Genomic DNA, 16,814 nt, shown 5'->3' with positions numbered 1-16,814 from the left:
ATTTATTCAAAAGGAACCAAAGCATTAGAAAGCCAAAAGTCTCCTTTTTGCCATGAAAAAAATAACATTTTCCTGCTCAGAAATCCAAATGAATGAATCTGGCTGCACTGCAAGAGAATATGTGTTATCATAAGCATACATCTTATAAGAAATTACTTATTTGTTGAGATTTTCTTTTCCGTCAGAGAATAGAAGAAAGCACAAGAGTCCCAATTATCACTTACTTGTTATTTTTCAAATAGTTGAGGATGTTGAAATAGCAGAAATGTTGGAAGAAAGTGATTATGCAATGCTAGAACATTTGTTTTAAAAGAACTCTTAATTGGATATTCAAGCTGAGACTAGACATTCATTTATCTGGAATGTTTTAATTTGGATTTTTCTATTGAGCACAAGGTTATTCTTAATGACATGGTACTTCCAACTCTATGTTTATATTTAATTACTGACTTTATATTAATGAGTTTTTCTAAGGAAGGTGCAAATTTCTCCTCTTAATTACACATACTGGATTTGAGATACATCTACCTATACCAACAACACTTGGCACTTAGAGTTATATATGGCTTCACAGTGCTTTACAGCCAGAGGTAGGTTTTACATAACTTTACCACTGGTTTGCCATGCACTGAAACTGAGAGTGTGCACCTTCTGCACATGTGCTTTGCTTGCACGCATGCACACGGCTTAGAAAATGTGGCTAAATAGGATGGCATAGAGCTGGGGCAGTTGGGTGGGTGGGCAGGCCCCCTGCAGGTTGCCACTACTGGTTCACCCACAAGTTTCCACTACTGGTTGACCCGAACCAGTCTGAATATCACCACTGTTTACAGCCCTCTCTAAGGCGTCTACAGAACCTATATTTATTAAAGTAATCTAGACAACATGAAAGCAAATAAATTAGCTAATTAATTTGATAATAAAGGTAGTAGAGAATAGTAACTTATTTAGCAGTAGTAATAGTAACTTATTTATAATAATAACAATGAATTTATCGATAACAACTAACTTAACTAAAAAGTCAAATTTGAACTATTTTTTAATAAAATTGTTTGATTAAAGGTGATTAAATATGGATAGGAGCAAAGCCAAATTGGGACTCCAAACATCCAGGAGAGAGAGAGAGAGATTGCTTGACTTAAAAAAGAAAAAAGAATGCAGTGATATATCAAGCATTGGTAGGGAATTATGTTAAATTATGTTAATTGTGTTAAATTGATTGGAGAACAATATTGCAGCAGATCTGACAGTTTGTAGTTGTAAGAGCATTTTTTTTTATTTTCTGCTTTTGTAAATAAGATTTGTGAAGATTATTGAGAAAATGGCCAGTCATGTTATTTTTATACCATTGTTCATTCTGAATTATAACTGTAAAAATATTTCATGGTGTATTATTTATGTGCTTGAAACACAATTCTCTCAAAATAAACGTTATTTATTCTCCAAGAATATTACATTCTTCCTTGTTTTATTTAAGATGACTGATAAGATTGTCAGATTGTCAAATTGCCAGTTAGACTGTGCTAAATAAAGAAAGTTGTCAATTTGGAAGCCGGTTGAAATTTTCTGTTCTTTTAAATGACACTATACAACTTGTGATAAGTGGGCCATCATTTCAGAAATATTTCTTATCTAAACAGAGAAGCCAAATGATTATAGGGAGACCAAAAAAAAAATCAGTGGTAGTGGGAACAACTTCCAACTTCCTGTTGGCTACCTCATTTAATTTCCTTGCGGAAAGCTGGCATTGAGTGTCAGAAATCCTTCCTTCCTCCTCTTCTGTCCTTCTTTCCTTCCTTCCCTTCTCCCCTCCTCTTCCTTTCTTCCTCTCTCTCTCCCTCCTTCTTCCTTACTTCCACCTCCTTCTTCTCCCTCTTTTCCTCCCTTCTTTTTCCCCTTCTCTTTCCTTCCTTCCTTCCTTCCTTCCTTCCTTCCTTCCTTCCTTCATTCATTCATTCATTCATTCATTCATTCATTCCAGTATGCCAGTTATAATATTATATTTAGATTGGAAGAGTTGTGCTGGGAAGCGAAGTTTGGGTAGAATCTTTTTTGATATTTTAAATTCAATTTCCTGGCTCTTGCTAATACTGTATTTTCACCATGCTCATTATTTAAAGGGACAGCTTGTGGCAACTTTATTTGTAGTCTTTGGAAATAAGTACTCAAAATTATTCCAATATATGAAGAAAGAGTACAGTAATACTTTCTCTTAGAAGTTAAGTAGCATGGCAGCCCTTTAATACTGCAGACTTCATTCACTATTTTGGGGGAGGGGGAGGCATGGCAGTGAATGAATAAAGATATGTTGAAAATAGATGGCTCTGTCTCTTGCAAACAGATAGTTCTCGAATTATACCTATAATGGAACCTGCTCATTACAGAAGCCAGGGCAGCTATTAAGTGAACCACCTCATTAATGACTGCTTTCCTCATGCATTAATGATTGCACTGGTCATTAAATGGACCATGGGGTGCCTTAGGGGTGGGAAAAACACAAACCTATCTGCATCGGCCTCCCAAGGCCTGAGGGATTTTGGTTCCCATCCCTTGGGGTTCCCATAGCACTCTGGGTCTCTTCCCTTTTACTGGAATTTGAAAGGGAAGATGAATGAATTAAATAGCATTTGAAAAAGTGGAGTAGGAACTTTAGATATGACATATTGATGCAAGATCATAAGTATGTGGTAATTACATTGAAATTTATATTATGAAGTGCTATTGAAATATGACTGCAGAATAATATCTTAGAATTTATAAAGGTACTTTAAATGTATGTTGGAAATGGACAACATGAAAAGTCACAAAGAAGGCAAATCCCTGCTGTCAAAAAAAAAACAGGATTTGATGCTGATTGTAGCCAGATTTCAAACTCCTCATTGCAAAATTAAACTTTAAAACAAATCACAGTAACACAATATCACCTGATCAATATTCCCAATGATGGTAAATAATATATCACTGAGATAAATTTTATACGTAAATTGTCTGGAAAACTCTGAATTGAAATTCAAAACATTTTAAAGATATAACATATTAAATATTTTGAAATGCAAAAAATGAAACCAGGCAAAATGGCTGTCTGCTGATACATTGAAAATAGCTGAAAAATTTTTGCAAGCAAAAGGTAGAAGAGATAAACTATTCTTCAACTAAACTAGTTTAGAAAAGGAACAAGAAGAAATAAGGAGTTATATCTAAGAGAAACTGGAATTAACCAGTAAATGGTTAATCACACACTTAGAAAATTATAGAAACCAAGATGATTTTTTTTGTAATGATGGGCATGCTAAGCAAAGTTGTACTTGGAAAAGAACATGCATATAAAAAGATATTGCAAATTTTGGAAAAACTGCAATGTATAAACAATACGCACACATACACACACACACACACACACACACACACACACACACACACCAATCTCAAAATGGATGATACATATTAATTATTGATCACTGATGTAAAGCCAGATGTTTTGGAAAAGTAATGTAAAAGAATTCATGGTAAAATACATTGCTAGCAACAAAGCTGAACAAACTGAAATACTACCCAAAATGTTTTAAATCTTGCAAGATGATGTAGTTAAAGTGCCACCTGCCCTTTATAAGCAGGTTATGGATGTCAGAAATATCGTGGTGTCAAAGAGATTGGGAAATATCAATCTATAGTTCAATATGTTTAAAGGGCAGAGATAAATAATACTCAAACTAGTGCAATTATACCTATGATCATGTTGCAAATATATAATAGAAAAAGCACGGGGAAGGGTGTCTAAAAAGAATGCTGTTTTTATTTTCCCAATTACACTAAGGAATTTGACAATGTTGACACAACATATCTGAGCCCTTAACAATATAATGTAGCAGACCATCTCCTAAATTTTTTAAAATTATGTCCAGAAGTAACATGCAGAACAGAGGATGGAACAATCAAATGATTAAAAATCTGTCAAAGAATGCACCAAGGTCTTAGGTTGTGTCACCCTATTTAACTTACATGCTAAATAGTTCGTTAGAAATATTACACTAGAAAAGAAAAATTGGAATTAAAGTTACTGGAGGGGAAAAAAACTGACAACACAAATATATTCTGATAATGCTACTTTGATAGCAGAAGTCAGAAATATTTAAAAACTATCTTGTTAAGAGTGAAAAAAGAATAGCATCCAAAGATGTTTCATACACAAAGATCCAAGAATTATGTCAATAAGCAATATTAACCTAGTGCAAATAGTTGAGGAAGTAGTTGAAGGTGTAACAGACTTTATCTTCTTATGCTCAAAAATTCATAGGGATGGTGACTCATAAAGAAAAGTCTGCTTTGGAGAAAATAGTGCAGAGACAAATTCACATACTATCAAGACAGTGGATCTACTAATTGAAGCATGCAGTGTGAAAGATGAACTATCAGAAAGGCTAAATAAGAAAAATAGATGCCTTTGAATTGTGATGGTGGAAAAAAAACTGTTGGAAAATCTTGGATCACAAGAAGAAAAGTTCATTCAGCACCAGATGAAGTAAAACTAGACTGCTCTTTGAAAGCATTAATAATAACTTAAGATACCTGACATGAAGCAAAACTCATTGGGAGAGACATTGAAGCTTGGAAAAGTCAAAGGCAGTTGAAGACAGGCTAACAAAAAGTAAGATAGCTAGACACTATTACTGGTGATACAAGTTGGGGTTTACAAACTTCAGAGAAGCAGTTATTGATAGAAAATCTGGGTGAAATTGTATTCTTGATAGGATGAACAGTCAGAAGTGATTAAACAAATGAAAACCAAAAACACCAGCTACAATAGGTAAAGTAATAATAATACTTTATTTACAGTCACAGACCAAAACACGACCACTACAAAAGAGACACAGCAGCCAGTCTCCAAAAGCCCAACTAAGGGAGGTTACAGCTCTCTCCTCTAATGATCACAGCTCTCAAGAAAAACCTGGAAACCTGAGAGGTGATGTACGAGGAGACATCCCCAAGGCAATGCACAAACAAATCACAGCCATCGGGTCCAGAAGGGACGATTTCAGGAAGAGACAGTAACCTAGATCTGTCCGCGCTATACATAGGGCAAAATAGAAGGACATGCTCCACTGTCTCAACCTCGGCTCTGTCACAAGGGCACAGCCGCTCATTAATCGGGAGCCTCTTGAAACGACCATCCAGAAGTGCTGAGGGCAAGACATTGAAGCGAGCTAGGGAAAAAGCTCTTCTATACTTGGGAATGGTTAGGGTATAAAAATAGGAAGCCATCCTCAATCCATAGTTATTAACTTGGTTGAGAGTCAGGGGGGAACAAGTTTTATTGGCTCTGGCTCGTAGATATTGTAAATCAATGTCCACAAGCCTTTGGACTATCCTAAATTGGGCATCCTTGAGGTCGTGGTTTCCCAAGGCATCCTCCGTGAAACCTAGCTGATGAAGTTTCTTCAGCAGCTCTTTCTCCCAGCGAGAAATATGGGAGTCCGTGAACACCAGGGAGAGGTAGCTGCCAGGAACTGCCAGAAAGAGCATCCGAAACCACCATTTAAAGGTGTTTATCCAGGCCATACATTCCAATAGGTAAAGTAGATATTAGTGTGGCTGCTTTTACTATTTTTAACAATAATTGTATGTGTCATAGCACATGCTAGATTAAAAATATTCAACAAAACACACACACACACACACACCAGAGGTGGTATTCAGCCTGTTTGGATCAGTTCACCCGAACCAGTAGTGGAAATAGGGGGTGGCCCTGCCCACCTGCCCACCCACCAATCTCAAAATGGATGATACATATCTATGCTGTCTTATTTAGGCACGTGTTTTAGGCCAGGTGCATATGTGGAAGGCATGTGTGTGAGCAAAGCATATGCGCAGAAGGCCAGACGAATGCACGGAAGACACCCATGTGCCTGCATCGAACCAGTGGTAAGGAAATGTGCAATACCATCGCTAACATTGCTAATATAAATGTATGGAATATATTACGGAAGGGACAAGCAAGGCTATTAAGAATAAAATGAGAACTGTAGTTTCACTTTGGGTTTCAATTTGTGGTGTTCAGTAATAACCTTCAGATAAAAGCAAGATCTGAAGAAAAAATAATAGGTGGCAAAAATGAATTATCTATACAAGGTACAAGAAGTGCTCCTGTACAGTTCAAAACACAATGGGACCGAGGTGATGAATCAATGACCCACTAGATTTTTGCCCCATGGATATGAGCACTCAAGGAATATGACAGCCCAATGGCAAACATATGGAAATGCAGCTGAGGTGAGAGCCAGGTATTTCACCAGAGAAATGATGCTGTTATCGTTATATTTGTTGCTATTACTGCCCTTGCTGAAAGCAGAAGCAGTAGGAGTCGCTAACTGCTTCTTTGGGAAAGGAACAGTGTTACATGAGAACGTGACCTGCTTTGAAGGGTTGCTTGATTTCAAATAAAGAACATGCTGCTAACACTTTTAAGACATTATCATTATAAATGACAGGTTTGTGGAAGTTGTGCTCATGCAGTAAAATGCTTGATAGTACTTCCTATGCCTGATCTATTTACTATAAATGTGATGTGCCTTTCACGCAGGCATTAGAGGAAAAAACCTGCCTATTTAGTTTATCCTTTTGATGTTTAAATCCCGGCAGTTATAGGCATTTTAGGAAAGTTGTCATTTTATGGAACTTTAGAATATGAATAGATGGAGCAACAGAACAGGATTTTTTTGGCAAAGGCAAACTGAAGATCGAAAATTGCTATGTTATTAATAAGTTGTTTGTTAAATCGGGTGAATGAAGGCAAACTCAGGCCTCAGAGTAACAAACAGCTCTTTATTAGCACAAGTCAACTATGTACAATCCAGCGAAGGATCAGTCTGACAGCAGCCCTTTTATAGGGAGCTGTCAGATGCTTCGACCAATCAGAATCCCGCCGGAACAGAGGACCTTGGTGTAAACCATTACCAATGTTTCCGGTATCTAACACCCCTCCACTCTTAGATGGGTTCAACCAACTTGTGATGTAGTCACACAGGTAGGCGGGCTTTCTGGTGGCTCGCCCAGACCTGCGCAGTTCAGTTGGTGGGTGTTCTTCAGTCAGGTCAGATGGACCTGTTGTCTCCATGGCTTCGCCTGGTAGAAGCTCCTGGAACTTCTCACAGGCTGCGGCTGGAGTTTCTGGAGCCGGTTCGCTCAGAACTCGCTGTGGGCCTGCAACAATTACAGATATGTGCCCTTGGGGATTCAGTTATCTGTGGAAGGAGTGAATTCGTGCTCCTTTTGTGTAGGGCTTCGGCTAACTTGTGCAGGAGTTACTTCTGGTTGCCTAAGACTGGAGTTGGAGATGCGGCCATGGAGTTGGTCAATGTGCCGTCTGCAATTTTGACTGTCCTTGAGCTCTAATAAGTAAGAGCGAGGTCCGGTGATGCCTATTACTGTGGCAGGAATCCAAAGAGTTCCCCCAGTGTAGTTGTGGGTGTAAACTTGATCCCCTATGCTAAAGTTTCTTGTTTTGCTGGTCGAATCTGGGGGTGACGTGGAAGAGTAGTTTGGGTGTAGCCGGTCTGAGTGGGACCTTAGCCGGCGACCCATTAGAAGCTCGGAAGGGCTTCTACCAGTGGTAGCACTTGGCATGATGTGCTGTATGAGGAGGAATTGATCAATCTGTGTTTGCCAATCTCCCGGGCCCATCCTGGATAGGGCTTCTTTTGCAGATCTCACCATTCTCTGCCTGACAATTGGAAGCCGGATGGAATGGAGCACCCAGGGCATGTCTGATTCCCTTTGCTGCTAAATAGGTCTCGAATTGCATGGCCATAAATTGGGGCCTGTTGTCAGAGACCAAAACATTGGGCACGCCGTGAATGGAGAAAAGTCTCTGTAGTGACTTGATGACCGCTTCTGCCGTGGTAGAGGTCATGAGGACTACTTCTAGCCATTTCGAGTAGGCTTCCACAACTACTATAAAGGTCTGGCCATGAACAGGGCCAGCAAAATCTATGCGCACCCTAGACCATGGTGCTTGAGGTCGCTCCCACTCCTTAGCGGGCACCTCTGGGGGAGCTGGTCTGGACTCCTGGCACGATGTGCAGGTAGCCACCCACATAACTCTATCTCCCTGTGCATGTTAGGCCACCACACATAACTCCTGGCCAAAGATTTCATCCTGACAATTCCAGGATGTCCTACATGCAAGGCATCTAATACTGCAATGCGCAGTTTGGGTGGAACAATGATCCGGTCATTTATTACTGACAGTTCATCACATTTGCAGTAAAACATTTTAAATTCAGACCCCACAGGCCACTTGGGCCACCCCCTCCACAGCCAGTTCAAAACCTGTCGGAATGTAGAGTCTTTTGCTAAGTGGCGGGCGACGTCACAAGACGAGACAGGACCAGCCTCAAGAAAGTCAATGAGGAGGACTGACGTTTCAGGGGTAGGGTCGGCAAGCAGTTCAGGCAGTGGGCATCGACTCAAGGCATTGGCATGCCCCAAGGTAGAGCCAGGTCAATGGATGAAGCGATAACTGTAGGCCGTGAGGAAGATTGTCCATCTGGTCATTCGCAGCGACAAAGAAGCAGGGGTAGGCTGGTCCCCAGCCAGCAATCCCAGCAATGGTTTGTGGTCCATGATAAGTTCAAAGTCATGGCCGTAGATGTACTCATAGAACCGTTTCATGCCGGTAACTGCAGCCAGAGCCTCATGGTCCAGTTGGCTGTAGTTCTGCTCGGCAGCAGACAATGTTCATCAGTAGTAGGTGATGGGCACCTCGGTTCAATTGAACATGGCTGAGGATGGCTCCTACGCCAAAGGGGAAACATCGCATGTTAGGACAAGTGGCAGGGTCTGGCTATATTGGACCAAAAATGTGTCCGCTGACAGCAGTTTCTTCACCGCGGCAAATGCGGCTGCTTCAGCTCTGCCCCAGGACCACTTGGCATGTTTGCTGAGAAGTCGATGCAAAGGCTCAGCAACTGTGGCTTTCTGCTTGAGAAAAACACTGTAGAAGTTAAGGAGCCCAAGGAACGTCTGCAGTTTGGTTTGATTGCAAGGTGTAGGGGCGTCCTGGATTGCCTTAATTTTTTTGTTGGTCAGGTGAATCCCAGAGCCGTCGATGAGGTACCCTAGAAATTCAACCCTTGGCACGTTAATTTGGCATTTTTCTATTTTGAGGCGGAGGCCTTTGTCTCTGATTCTGGCCAGAACAATTCCCAATCTTTTAAATAATTATGCCTTATTTGCAGCCGATACCAATATGTCATCAAAATAGGGGATGACTCCTGGAATCCCCTGCAAAAGCCATTCCATGATGCTTTGGAACAGTCCAGGGGCGATACTAACTCTGAATTGAAGGCGGGTCCATTTGAATGCACCCCTGTGCGTCACGATGGTTTGGGCCTCCGCCGTGGCACCATCTACAGGTAACTGCTAGTATGCCTGCACCATATCTAATTTTGCAAAAACTTTTCCGGGGCCTAATGAGTGCAGTAAATGCTGTACAATGCGTACAGGATAAGCGCTTTGCTGCAAAGCTTTTTTTATCATGCACTTGTAATCTGTGCAGATGTGACAGATGCAACAGGCTTGACAGGTGTCACTATAGGGGTCTCCCAGCGTGCGTGATCTACCGGCTCTAGGATTCCCTGGCCAATCAATTTGTCTAGTTCCAAATCAATTTTAGGGTGGAGAGCGAAAGGTACTCTCCTGGGTTTTAGCCTGATGGGGGCTACATTGGGGTCCAAGTTAAAAGATATTGGAGTCCCCTTATACTTACCTAGACCAGTGCCGAAGACGTCCTTGAACTCCTTAAGGAATTCCTCAGTGCTTTCGTCTCATATGGCATTGATTCCGGTCACTTCTAGGCCCAGGGCTTTGAACCAGTCAAGCCCCAGGAGGCTCTGTAGGTCTCAGTTGACTACCGTCACTGGTAGCTGGCCGCAGAAGGTCTTGAACCTCACCCAGAAAGTCCCCTGGCCCATGATGGGGACTCGGTTGCCCTGGTAGTCGTGAAGGCAGATGTCTTGAACCCGGAGCTGATACTTTTTAAGGCTAGGGATAGCCTGTTTGAGAGCTGCCCAAGAAATTATGGTCAAGGATGACCCTGTGTCAATCTCCATATTGCATGGAGAGTCATCAATGAGGACTGTGACTTTCAGCTTTTTTGGCCGCTTCATGCGGACTTGGCCTATGGAAGTGTGGTAGGTGACTCTGCTGTCGCCTTCTGTTTGCCATGGTGGCGGCTGCCATGCCCCTTGTTTGGGCCTCTGCTGGTGGTTAGGCATGCTTCTGGGCTTCCAGGTTGTAGCGGGGTGATCATTTCTGCAGACCTTGGCGATGTGCCCCTTGCATTCGCAGCATTGACAGATGGCATCGTGGAAACGGCAATGTGTTCTGAAATGGTTTTCTACGCAGCCGGCCAAGGCAGGAAACGTGGTTCAAATTTTCACGCCAGCCTGGTGCGATCACTGCACATGCGGTAGCTGTCAACTTTGCTCTCTGAGCCTTCAGGCTCTGTGGCCTCGCAATGCACGCCTGTGCTCTTCCGCACGTTCTTTGGACTATTTTGTTGCTGCAGGGTTTCCGTTGATTTAATTGAAGACTCAATAGCCCTGGCTTTGTCTAGGGCAATTTGGAGAGTAAGATTAGTTTTTGCTAATGACCTCCTCTGCAGGGCAATGTCCCTAACACAGCATATGATGCGGTCAAGTAGTAGTTCATCAAGATCTCTAAACTCACAGTATGCTGCAGTTTTTCTGAGAGCTGTAACTTATTCGTTGATGGAGTCCCATCCTTTTTGGTTGTGCCTCCGGACGTATTTAGACAGTCTGGGAGCGTAGTGTGTCCTCAGTGTCTGTTGTAGAACCGACCAAGGGACCGATTGGAGTGGCGTTGGCTCAGACAAATCCTTCGCCGTCTCGAACACCTCTGGTCCACAGTAGCTCAGGAACATATTCTTTTTCCGGCCTTCAGAAAGGCCCATGAGGTCATTGGCTTCGAGGAAGCAATCGAACCTCATCATGTAGGATTCCCAGTGTTCGGGGGCTGGGTTGTACGGAGCCGGTGGGGTGTGCATTGTCATCTTGTGTTCCTGAGTGCATTTGAATTTGCCGCTCAAAGATGGCTGCTCGATGCCATGCTGTGCTCCAGGCTGGACTTTCTGGATTGTACTCTTTTTGTCTGCCTAATTGCCTTCCGATCCCATCCTCGTTGCCAGTGTTAAATCAGGTTTATAGGAAGCTGTCAGATCCTTCAACCAATCAGATTGAATCTCTGTTCCCGCTGGAACAGAGGACCTTGGTGTAAACCATTACCAATGTTTCTGGTATCTAACAATGTTTTTCTACCTTTGCTTAAGATTTCAAAATTGTTTGGCATTCATTTCAGAGGATTCTAAGTTCCCTCCAAAAAAAGCAAGGAATTATTTTTAGCTATACAGCTGCATTGCTGTAATATACTCAAATAGATGACTCAGGTAAGAAACTCAGGAAATGGATGGCCTACCCTATTTTTTTTCTCATAAGGGATATATATGAATTCATATCCTTCTTTCTCTCTTCCTCCTGACTTTCTATGTTGTACTTAAATGCAGCATTGCAGAAAGCAGCCAATCAGGCTTGCATTCCTTGGTCTTCTGCATTTCTTAGTGAGATATGCAGCATGGAGGCCAAAAATGTTTGGAAGATGTAAGATTCTCCTTGGTGCAATCTCATCTCCACAGAAACCTTTCACCCTGCTTAGCTTATTGGAAAATAAGCTGACCTTTCTGCAAAGTACCCTCCTATGAGGTGGTAACCCTAATGGAGTCCTTTATTCCCCTTTCCATTGAGAACGGTAAGGATTCAAGTCTCTGCATTCAGGAACTTTGAAGAGGATCAGGTGTGTTCCCTAATGGGTAGTCCAAAAGGTACAGGGCCTTTAGAAAATAAAAATAACAATGAGTGTTGTAAGCAATGTTTCCAATTTGCAAGCCAGAGGTTCTCAACTTTCTCATTAAGAATTAAGAATTGTAAAAATAAATAAATTCAAAATTAAACTGTCCTCCGAACATTATCTACTCTGCTTGCAGCAACTCTTCAATTCTTACTACTTGATTCTTTGAACTAGAAATACCAAAGATGATCCTGGTATTATTATAGTATCTTTTCTTATTCTATAATAAAAATAGAAACTATACAATGTGTTTAGCGTAAGACTGGAAAAGTTTGAATGTAATCTTTCAAGCACAAATACAAATATGTCCAAATGTGTTATGCAATCATAGAAAGTGTGCAAAAAGGAAATACCATACCTAATATGCTTGACACCCACTTCTTGAAAAATATTACATGCTTCTCATTTAAGGCATTTAAGGTCACATTTGCTGTTCAATTATTCTCCTATTCCAAAACAGTCTATCAAGGTCATGCTGGTCCAAAATTTCATCTGGTGTATATTACACATTTAGCACCACTGTTAAAAGGAGTGCAGTGGCTCATGAGGTTAGGATGCTGAGCTGATAATTGGCAAGCTCGTGTTAGAGACCCAGTTGCTATTGCAGGATGGGGTGAGCTCCCATCACACATTCCAGCTCCTGCCAACCCAGCAGTTTGAATGTGGGCAACCACAGGTGGATAAATGGGTACCACTTTGGTGGCCAACTTAATGGAGATCTGAAAGGAATCCCCAACTGGGTGTCCCCCTAAGCAATGGTGATGTCACTGTTCAAACATTTCAAGCCAGAAGGACTTAGGTGCTCCCAACACGACTGTAGTATCAGCACCTCTATTAAAGCCCAAGGTCAATGCTGTGTAACATGCCGAGGGTTAATAATAATAGTGATAAGGTACAGGTTGAACAATAGGAATAAATATTCTTTCTGCTCTTCTAACCAGTGCTATTCTTGATAACCCTGAAATGAAGTTAGGGGAAGGAAAAATGCTAAAGTTTGAATCGATCCAGAAGATGCAAAACTTTGTATCTATTCCTAAAATGTCATCTGCATTCATATATGTCACCAATTGTGTATTTCAGGGTTTTTTTCAGGGTTTTCCATAGGATACAATAGTGATATTTTCTTTTCAGCATAAAAGATCAAAATAAAATGATCAAGCAGATTCTGCAGTCATAACATACTATTAGGAAAAAAACCATGCTGAACATAATGGAATTCACCTTACAATAAATATGTATCAGGTCAACTGAGTTAAGCTTCAATTTCATTGTTGTTCCTCAATGTCTTAAAAATATATTTTCTGACTCTATTTAAAAACAGTGTTGTGAAGGGACAATATGGGACACAGCCAGAAGTTGGCATACCTTACAAAATGAGTCTGAGCCCTGAATGTAAAGCCAGATCTTGGACTCCTCAGGCATTCATCATTCAATGTTAACCTATTTGAGGTGATGCCAATTTGCACAGATGCTTGTGCTAAAGATTTTTTTCTTGATGCCTGTAATAGTTTAGATATAAAATGTGATGTGAATCAGATAACATAGAGGACAGCAACAGAAAGTGAGAGTCTAACAGGGTAACAGAATTCTACGAGCAACATTGTTCAATATAATTTATTCCAAAGATGCCCTACTGAAGCATAAAGAAGAAGGCATTGTTCTAAATGAAAAGAGAAGGGCAGTGAAACAGAACATTGCAAGAAAGGCACAGTCAAATCATAAATGGCTCCGTTAGTAACAGTAATTAACAGAGCAGTTTTAGATTTTTTTAAAGTTTTAGAATATATACATTTACATGAGAAAAAAGATACTTTTCCCTAAACTACTTTCCTCTACCCTATTGTTTATATGCGCACATGTACACACACTCATTTTAATGTGCATGTTTGTGTATGTGTATATGAGTGTCTATATCTATATATATTTCTGTCTATCTCTATCTCTCTCTATAGCTCATAATGCTATCTGTTGAAAATAAAGCAATGGGTAAGATTAATCTTCTTGGAATTCCCCATTGTATAAATTGAGTGCTACCAGATTCAATGTCTCTGGATAATGTTAAATGTTGCGGGTATCTGTTTCTGGAATGTAATTTTTTTTGTTGAAATCCTAATTAACTATTTTTGTTGTTGTCATTTTACATAGGGGATATTGTTTCCTAACAGCTATAAGATTACTTTATACTCTATCATATTGGCTTAATTAAATAGTTGATGTATGTCAAGGAACAATTTACAAAAGGATAATGATTGTGGGGTTTTTTTTAGCTGTCTTAAAATTCTTCAATGTAATTCATTAATGTATGTATGTATGTATGTATGTATGTATGTATGTATGCATGCATGCATGCATGTATGTATTTCTAAGGCTATACATTCACCAAAAAGGTCTGGACACCTTGCAGGGTTGCAAACAATTATTAACCCCTCATTTATCATATAATATTTTAATTATATGCTCAGTCTTCAGCAGATTTCAGATCTGTTAGTATTTACACATTTCTTTCATGAACTGGCAATTTCATTTGTGTAAGAGACAACAGTCTGTCGGGTTTTGAATAGTTGATTGCTTATAGAGCTGAGGTGACACAGTGGTTAGAGTGCAGTACTGCAGGCTACTTCAGCTGACTGCAAGCTGCAGTTCAAAGCTCACCAGCTCAAGGTTGACTCAGCCTTACATCCTTCCAAGGTGGGTAAAATGAGGACCCAGATTGTTGGGGGCGAAATGCTGACTCTGTAAACTGCTTAGAGAGGGCTGTAAAAGCACTAAGTCTGAGTGCTATTGCTATTATGTGCCACCAAGTTAGCATTGCCTCTTAGTGATCACATATATAAATCAATTTCCTATATCTGAGTAACTCTGATTCAGATGACTTAGTGTGTCCTCCCTTCATTGTGAAGATGCATCTTTCCTTAGTTGATATAACTCAATATCAGGTAGTCCTGAACACGGATCAGTGTGGGATGGGTGAGCATCTTTCTAAATTTTGTCAATCCCCAACATTTCCCTAACGCACAATGCAGGTGCAACGAGAAAGAGAGAAAATAAACAAAAAACAGAAACCCAGTTGGATGCAGGACCTCTGATAACAGAGGACAAAAAGTGATGAATCAAAATTGGCCTGCCGTTACAATTTCACAGGCTCTGATTAAATGGACAACTGTATTTAACTAATGTTTGTACCATTACATATGGGCAAAACATTCTCGCTTAATTCAATGGGATTTAATTCAATCCAGATTTTGATTCAATTTATTATAGGCAGTCAAGGAAAAAGAGACCAGGCATTCACACTTTTATATTTATAAATGTAATGAATATCTTCCATAAAAACAAGATATTTATTTATAAAAGGATATTCTTTGTTTTGGGGTTATGGTATTCTGAATTTTAAGGGGCATGGTGACTCAGGGGCTAAGATGCTCAGCTTGTCAATCAGAAAACTCAGCAATTCTGCAGTTTGAATCCCTAGCGCTGCATAATGGAGTGAGCTCTGGTTACTTGCCCCAGCTTCTGCCAGTTCGAAAGCATATAAAAATGCAAGTAGAAAAATAGGAACCACCTTTGGTGGGAAAGTAACAGCATTCCATGTGCCTTCGGCATTTAGTCATGCTGGCCACATGACCACAGAGACGTCTTCAGACAGAGCTGACTCTTTGGCTTTGAAACAGAGATGAGCACTGCCCCCTAGAGTTGGGAACTACTAGCACATATGTGCGGCAGGAACCTCTATCTTTATCTTCATTCTGAATTTTATGCTCATATGAATGATGTTTGAGTTTGAATGACCCAGAAATTGTTGATGATGCCACTATCATTTCATTAGATCAATTAATGACAATTGTGCCAAATGGCAATTGTACTGAATTTATTGTACCAAATGGCAATTGTACTGAATTTATTTATTTTGAAATAATTTTAAACATAACCAATGAAATATTTGACGTTAAAGCCTAAATAGTGCTCTTTCATACCCATTACTTTCCACTTACAGTTAAATTACAATGAGGAAAAACAGCCCCATTTTAAAGGATTTCTTTTCCCCTTCAGGAATATTTGTTATAAATGTTTAAACCAACTTTTTTAAAAACCCTCCTGGCTTTGATTTTATAGTAGAACTGAATCCAGTTAATGGATTTCAGAGTGAAAAGACAGAGTTACTATGGATACATTGCAGTCTGAAAGCTTAAAAGGACAAAGAGATAAATGAATATAGTACTAGCTGCTTAGCTGCTCTTTGAGTGGTTTCTAATAACTGCAAAAATTAAAGTCTTTGCAGAAAAATGAAGAAAAATGGCATTTTTTAAAAAATAAATGCATTTTATATGTTTAGTTTCATTTGAGTCATACCTTTTGGGAAAATGTGTTTGAAATGGAAGGGGTTTGGCTATCATATTTGTTATTTTGATAAAATCTGAATACTAGTGAAAATTGCAATGGGGAAAAACACATTTTCACAGACTGACATTGTCCATGATTGAATTGTTATTTATTATGTTCATCATATAGTCAGCAAGATGTTTAAACTAGATTTGGATTTCTATCTGCCTATTGAATCCTTCCCAAAGATCTGGGATTGGCAGATGTTGGCAGATATTTTGATAAGTGTTAGAGGTACTGTTGCAGGATGTACATATGTTGTTCTGAGTAAAACTGCCTTTTGCAATTGACTTATTGCACCCAAAGCACCTTTGCCAAAATCATTCTATTTCTATTTGCAGGTCTTTGCATTTTGTTACCTTCTCTAGGTCTTTCTCTTCTATTTTGCTGTCTCCAAATACTGCCACATCCCTATCCAGACTTTTTTGCCTTTCTTATTGACATTTGTTAAGTCTGGGATGTTATGTGGCAGGTAAGTGTGACTGTTTGAGTTCTATTATTACAGTCAGCCAGAT

Source organism: Natrix helvetica (genome assembly GCF_964273705.1).
Source record: "Natrix helvetica genome assembly, chromosome: 7".
In the NCBI taxonomy this organism is placed as follows: Eukaryota; Metazoa; Chordata; class Lepidosauria; order Squamata; family Natricidae; genus Natrix; species Natrix helvetica.
The sequence above is the reverse complement of the archived record's forward strand: the minus strand, read 5'-3'. Positions refer to the sequence as shown.